General features: G+C 47.6%; 1 pseudogene; it reads right to left on the bottom strand.

The window, feature by feature from the left end:
• Positions 1 to 498: 498 nt before the first annotated feature.
• LOC124240763 (tigger transposable element-derived protein 1-like) lies at positions 499 to 5,982 on the bottom strand (annotated as a pseudogene).
• Positions 5,983 to 7,522: the final 1,540 nt, after the last annotated feature.

The following is a 7,522-nucleotide window of genomic DNA, read 5'->3' as shown; positions in this document are numbered from 1 at the left end:
AGCAGACCCCGTGGAGTGGTCGGGGGATCACAGGAGCTAATCGTACTCAGAACTGTGCTGGCCCACAGTGAGCACCGAGGTGTTTGGCGTCACTTTCACATTAGAAATGGCCCGCTCCACCTCCTCACGCTGCAGATAGGCATCGAAGAGCTAATGTGGGTGCCGACAGATCCAGATGGGAACACAGACTGGGGCCTCCCTTGTGGACGTTGGAAAGAGTCCACTGGAAACCTCCTTCTGTGTGGTTGCCCAGTTGAGATGCTTGCGAAACAAGTACCACCTTGGAGATGCTGCGGGTTTGGTTCCAAACCACCACAATAAAGTGAATATCCCAATAAGCAGAATCACATGAAGTTTTTGGTTTCCCAGGCCATAAAGAAGTTTTGTTTACACTATACTGCAGTCTATTAAGTGTGCAAATAGCATCACGTCAAAAAAAAGTAGTTAATTAAATTAATTAATTTAAATGATTAAAAAATACTTAATTGCTAAAAAATGCTAAGCATCATGTGAGCCTTCAGTGAGTCATAATGTTTTTGCTGGTGGAGGTCTTGACTCGATGTTGATGGCTGCCGACTGATCAGGGTGGCGGTTGCTGAAGGTTGAGGTGGCTGTGGCAATTTCTTAAAATATGCTAACAATGAAGCTTGCTGCACTGGTTGACACTTCCTTTCATGAACAATTTCTTTGTAGCATGCGATGTTGATTGATAGCATTTTACCCACAGCAGAACTTCTTTCCAAACTAGAGTCAGTCCTCTCAAACCTGCCGCTGCTTTATCAACTAAGTTTATGTAACTAACATTCTAAACCCTTTGTCTTCATTTCAATAGTCTTCACAGCATCTTCACCAAGAGTAGTTTCCATCTCAAGAAACCAATTTCTTTGCTTATCTATAAGAACCAACTCTTCATCTGTTAATGCTTTATCATGAGATGGCAGCAATTCGGCCACATCTTCAGACTCCAATTCTAATTCTAGTTCTATTGCTCTTTCTACCATGTCTGTAGTTACTTCCTCCATTGAAGTCTTGAACTCGTCAAAGTCATCCATGAGTGTTGGAATCAACTTCTTCCAAACTCCTGTTAATATTGATATTTTGACCTCTTCCTATAAATCACCAATGTTCTTAACGGCATCTAAAATGCTGAGTCCTTTCCAGAATGTTTTTAATTGACTTTGCCCAGATCCATCAGAGGAATCACCATCTATGGCACCTATAGCCTATGAAATGTATTTCTTAAATAACAAGAATTGAAAGTCAAAATTACCCCTTGATCCACGGGCTGCAGAATGGATGTTGTGTTAGGCATGAAAACAACATTAATCTTCTTGTGCATCTTCATCAGAGCTCTTGGGTGACCAGGTGCATTGTCAATAAGCAGTAATATCTTAAAAGGAATATTTTATTCTGAGCACTAGGTCTCAACAGTGGGCTTAAAACATTCAGTAAACCATATTGTAAACAGATGTGCTGTCATCCTGGCTTTGTGGTTCCACCTATAGAGCACAGGCAGAGTAGATTTACCATAATTCTTAAGGATCCTTGGACTTTCAAAATGGTAAATGAGCATTGGCTTCAACTCGAAGTCATCAGCTGCATTAGCCCCGAACAAGAGAGTGAGCCTGTCCTTTGAAGCTTTGAAGCCAGTCATTGGCTTCTCCTCTCCAGCTATGAAAGTCCTAGAAGGCATCTTCTTTCAATATAAAGCTGTTTTGTCTACATGGAAAATCTGTTCAGTGTAGCCACGTGCATTAATGATCTTGGCTAGATCTTCTGGAGAACTTGCTGCAGCTTCTCCATCAGCACTTGCTGCTTCACCCTGCACTTTTATATTATGGAGATGGCTTCTTTCCTTAAACCTCATGAACCAACCTCTGCCAGCTTCAAACTTTTCTTCTGCAGCTTCTTCACCTCTCTCAGCTTCACAGAGTTGAAGAGAGTGAGGGCCTTGCTCTGGATTAGGCTTTGGCCGAAGGGAATGTTGTGGCTGGTTTGACCTTCTATCCAGACCACTAAAACTTTCTCCATATCAGCAGTAAGGTTGTTTCACTTTCTTATTATTCATGTGCTCACTGGACTAGCACTTTGAATTTCCTTCAAGAACTTTTCCTTTGCATTCACAACTTAGGTAACTGCTTGGTGCAAGAGGCCTAGCCTGGCTTTCAACGTGCCTTCCTCACTAAGCTTGATCATTCCTAGCTTTTGATTTAAAGTAAGAGACGTGTGACTCTTCTTTTCACTTGAACACTCAGCAGTCACGGTAGAGTTATTAACTGGCCTAATTTCAGGGAACAGGGAGGCCCGAGAGAAGGGGGAACGGCTGGTCAGTGGAGCAGTCAGAACACGCACGACATTTATTGATTAAGTTTGCCGTCTTATATAGGCACAGTTTGTGGCACCACAAAACAACTACAATAGTAACGTCAAAGATCACTGATCACCCATCATCATGACAAATATAATAATAAGGAAAATGTTTGGAATATTGTAAGAACTGCCAAAATGTGATGCAGGGACACAGGGCGAGAAAACGCTGTTGGAAAAATAATGCTGATAGACACGCTCAGTGCGCGGTCGCCACAAACCTGCAATCTGTGACAAATGCAGTATCTGTGAAGTGCAGTAAAGGGAGAGATGAGTGTATCTGGCATCTCCCATGCAGTGATGGTGGTGACATTTGGGGCCTGAACGTCCTCTAACCTTCTCTGGGGACTGTGGGTCCGCCTCCTGGTAGGGTAGGGCGACCACAGACTTGCCTGTGAGCCCCAGAAAGGGAGGCCAAGGCTGGTTTCCATGAACCAGGTAAGATGGCCACTGTCCCTGGATGTGGACTGAGACAGAGGAGTGGAGCCCGAGCGGGGTGGGGCTGGGGAAGGGGACGTCCTTCCTGCACACAGCTAGCGAGTGCCTGTGCGTGCATGCAGTGTTCCAGGCAGCTGCCTGTGGCGTTTACAGACTAATAACCAGAAACATCCACAGGAAAATATCAGAGCAATGAGAGGGATTCATGACGGCTAATGCTATTGAGCGTTGGCTCCGGGTCTGGGGCTGCTCCAAATGCTTGATACGTATTATCTCACTGAATCCTCACAGTAACTTATCTCATAGTAAACTAACTCATATTAAATGAGTTAATACATTATGAATAATTATTACCCTCATTTTATAAATGAGAAACCTGAAGCACAGAGATGAGAGCCAGAACCACACTCCCACACCCACACTCTTGACCACTACCCTACACCGCTTCTCTAGAACAGTGGTTCTCAACAGGGGAAATTTTACCCCCAGGGGGCATTTGGAATTGTCTGCAGACACTTTGGTTGTGGCAGCTGGGAAGGTGCGACTGGCTTCTCTCCTGGGCAGAGGCCAGAGATGCTGCAAACATCCCACAATGCACAGGATAGCCCCACAACAGAGAACTATCCAGCCCAAGATGTCCACAGTGCGGGTGCAGCAGCTCAGCTCTAGGACGCCTGGGGAGAGGGCAGCCTCATGTTGGGGTCCCAGGAGGCCTCTGGAATCCTCTGTACCTGAACTGAGTCCCCAATCAGAAGGCTTCGGAAGGCACTGGCTGTGCACACATCTGGGCAGAGCAAGCACAAATGAGGAGCCTCCTGAGGAGGGTGGGCCGCGGGCCTGAGGTGGGAGTGAGTGGTCCAGGAGACAGCAGAGGGAGGAGGTCAGTCAGGGAGGGAGCCATAGCTGAAGTAAGGGGTTGGAATTTATGCCAAGCACAATCAGAAGCCACTGGAAGGCCAAAAATTGTGAGATTATAGGTGGCTTTTTATCTCCTTTTTGCTTAACTGTATTTTACAACTGTTATGGGCTGAATCACGTCTCCCCTAAAACTCATATGTTGAAACCCGCACTCCAGTCCCTCCGAATGTGACTGGACTGGGAGACGCGGCCTTTAAAGAGGGGGTTCAGTTAAACGAGGTCACGTGGGCGCGCCCGGACCCAATGAACGGTGTCCTTATAAGAGCGGGACATCAGGACACAGACTCGCACAGAGGGAAGACGGCCACGTACCAGCCCAGGAGAGGAAGCCAGCCCTGCCCACACCCTGATCTTGGGCTTCCAGCCTCCAGAGCCGTGAGGAACAAACGTCTGCTGTCCAAGCCGCCCAGGCTGTGTTGCTTTGTCACGGCCGCCCTGGCAGGCTAACACAGCGACGACCCTCCAATGAGAGGAACATGGGTGTGCAAACACACAATTAAAGAAACAACAGGAAAACTTCTTTGAAAAGAATAACCCAAGCAGACATTGCCAACATGTTTGAGACTCCAGGTAGAAATAAAATCTCTTTAAAAACCAGCCAGAAGAAGAGAGAAATCATTTTAAAGAAACATGGGTACCCCAAGAAGAACAGAAGTAGGACATGTCAATGGCATCCAGCCCCAAAAGGCCAGACACACTACTGCTGTGGCGAAGGCTGTGCGATCTCAGGATGCCCACTTCAAGGGGTTCAGTCTAGAGAAATGCCCACAGGGCAGCGGGGACCATCGACCTGCCTCCTTCCTATGAGTGTTCAAAACTGCTCTGGAAACACCAGCGAGTTTCCAAGTCATGAGAGGGCTGGCATCACAGCAACAAAGAAAGGGCAGGAGGGAGCGGGAAAGAAGGGAGGAGGGAAGAAGAGAGGGAGAGACAGAGCGAGGGAGGAGGGAGGAAGACAAAGACATAAGTGAGTCAAATGTCTAGCAGACAAGTTTCAAAATGGCCACTGAGGGTAGATGCCAAAAGAGAAAAGAGGAGTTCTAAGGAAAATATATAATAAAATATATAAAATGGACTGAAGAGGGAAAATATTTAATAACAGGAAAATATATAATAAAATATATAAAATGGGCAAAGGAGGTGTATGTTAGCACGTTCGGATGTGTTCAGAGCAGTTCAGCATGTCTGTGGACTGCAGACACACACTGTGCCGGTCCCTCAGTGTCCCGGTATGAAGGGACTGTGGGGCAGACCACAGCCATCCCCCGAATCCAGGCCCTGTCAGCTGTGGAGCTGCCTTACCTGGATCTCAGAAGGAAGCTCACCTGTGTCTTCTCTGCAATGCCATCTGACCTGCATAGACCGGGCTAGAGCAGACCGTTAGAATTTTCTTTATCTAGACTCATCCACTGCAGTCATTTCTCTGCGAGCTTGTGAGAAACCGTGCTCTCAGCCAACGCCCCTCAGCAGAGCCCTGAGCAAACGGTCCACGATCCTCCCTGTCAGGCCTCACTTCTCAGTCTGACAAACACTTCCGTTCTGAACTCCCTGTGGTGAGGATCGCTCTCCCAAAATTCCCAGGGCGGTGCCGGGGCGGGGGGGGTGGTCCAGCTGGGGCTAGGAGGTTTGAAATGGAGTGGACACCAGCTGAGTATGTGCAAGCTGTTTGACCAGGTGGCCTGGCTGGGAGGCGGTCACCCTCAGACAGAGGGTGGGTGATGGGAGCTCTGCGTGAACTTCTCTGAGAGAGACCTGGAAGTGCCGGGGAGGGATGAAGACACGCCTTGTGTCAGAGCCAAAGACACCACGTGGTGGGGACTGGCTGCGTCGTCACTTAGGAGAAAGCAGAGTGCAAGAACCGAGGGAACACGACTTGGAGGAATCCTGAATGCAGGCCCGGGGTCCTTGGGTGGGCCGCCTTTGAAGAGGGCCCAACACGATGCCCAGCTCCTGGTGGACACACCCTGCTGCAAACCTTGTGCTGGGCACAGGCTGGACTGAGTGACTTGCTCTATGACTAGGTTACAAAAGGCTATGACTTCCATCTTGCAGCTCGCTTGTGCTCTCTCTCTCTCTCGTGGGCTTTGATGACGAAGCTGCCACGCTGGAGACGCCCACATAGTAAGGAACTGTGGGTGGCCTCCAGCCGATAGCCAGCAAGGAACTGAGGTCCTCACTCCACAGCCTAGGAGGAACAGAGTCCTGCAGACACCCACCCACCAAGCCCGGAAGTGGATCCTGCCTCAGTTGAACCTCCATGATGGGTCTGTGTGGGAGCAGGCCAACACCTTACTTCTCTGCTCATAACTCCCTGACTACATTCATGTCTGGATCCAGGACTGGCACCTGCCCCAGGCCTGGCGAATCAGAACTTGGACTCTCCATGGCCTCAGTTCACGGTGTGCACTTGCCCAAAGCCTGGAAGAATGGGTCCCCTGTGTCACAATGATTGGTCCAGATTCTTGTATGTGATCCAAGTTCTGGTAATAAGAGTCATTTAGGGCATGTTTGTTTTAGTTGTTATGACAGAAATTTCTTTTTCTGGTGTTTTAGAGAGGATACAGAATAAGCCTAAACCTCCTAGCATCTGTCTCCCAATCACAAGCCTGTCTGATAAAAGAGCCAACATGGAGGAAAGAGGACTTGAGAAGGAAAGAATGAGGCTAAGTTCTGATGGCATTATTAAAGTACCTGGATCCAGCTGTGCCTGAAAGTAGCCTTTTCAGTCACATAATTCAATAAATTTCCATTCTCTTGCTTACACCAGTTTGAATTAAATTTGATTATCTTGCTTAATTAAATAATACATAGAGGATTTAGTTAATAAAACAGCCCATCTCATTTTCCTTATCCTTGAGGCAAGACAACAAAAAGATGTAAATATACATATTACCGATGGTTAAGTTAATATTGCTGTATTTATGACAGCATTTTGAACGACACAGGTTCTCTGTGCTTCCATAGAAGAGGAACATTTTGGGCAGTGATGTTCGTGTTACCCCATAGACAGAAGGACTCACCAAGATGCCAATTTATTTGGTATTTTTAGCTGTCAGATTCTTGGTGCCACTGACCCCCTTTGAGACCTCTACAACTGGTAGTCTGAAGGTCCTGTTTGGTTCCCTGCCTCACCCTGCACAATGTCTTCAAGAGAGTGACGAGGTCATCAGCAGTTCTTTACAATTCTCAATCGCTTAGATAAAAGTGAGTTGTGGGACGGTTTCTTTAGCACAAAGAATGAGCAGTGAGTGGCTCTATTTACTGTAGATAAGCATAAAACAACGGGTTTTACGGTTAAGAACATAAAATATAATGTTTCTTACTCAGCCACTCCAGGCCACTGCACTGACAGCCATAGAGCAGGCAGAGATGTGAACACATAAAGTGGGAAGTCTGGACCAGGCCGGCTGTGTGGTGGCTCTCTGCCCCGGGGGATCTGGCATGGTGTGTGGTCCAGGAGCTCTCCAGTTACACAGCCTCCCCCAATTCCGACAAGTCCCCAGGGGGCACGTCCTTTGTAAAGCTTCCCAGGGCTTCTCCCAGACCCCTACTCTGGGCTGAGAATCAAAGCTGTGAATTGCCCTTCCTGTTGAGAAGTCTCATCTCCCAGGATCTGGTCAGAGGAGGCCCTGACCTTAACCTACAAATACCTTATCTTCAAAAGGAAAATAGTGTCACGATTATCAAAGTAAGTAATAAGTTCATTACAGAAGATATTCAAATGCCAAAGGCAGAAAGAAGAAAACAGCCCATGTGTACCCTGGCCGGCTGCTGCCGGCATCACACCCTGGCCAGCAGG

The sequence above is a fragment of the Equus quagga genome, chromosome 6, assembly GCF_021613505.1.
Source record: "Equus quagga isolate Etosha38 chromosome 6, UCLA_HA_Equagga_1.0, whole genome shotgun sequence".
In the NCBI taxonomy this organism is placed as follows: Eukaryota; Metazoa; Chordata; class Mammalia; order Perissodactyla; family Equidae; genus Equus; species Equus quagga.
This window is presented reverse-complemented; position numbering and strand designations above follow the sequence as displayed.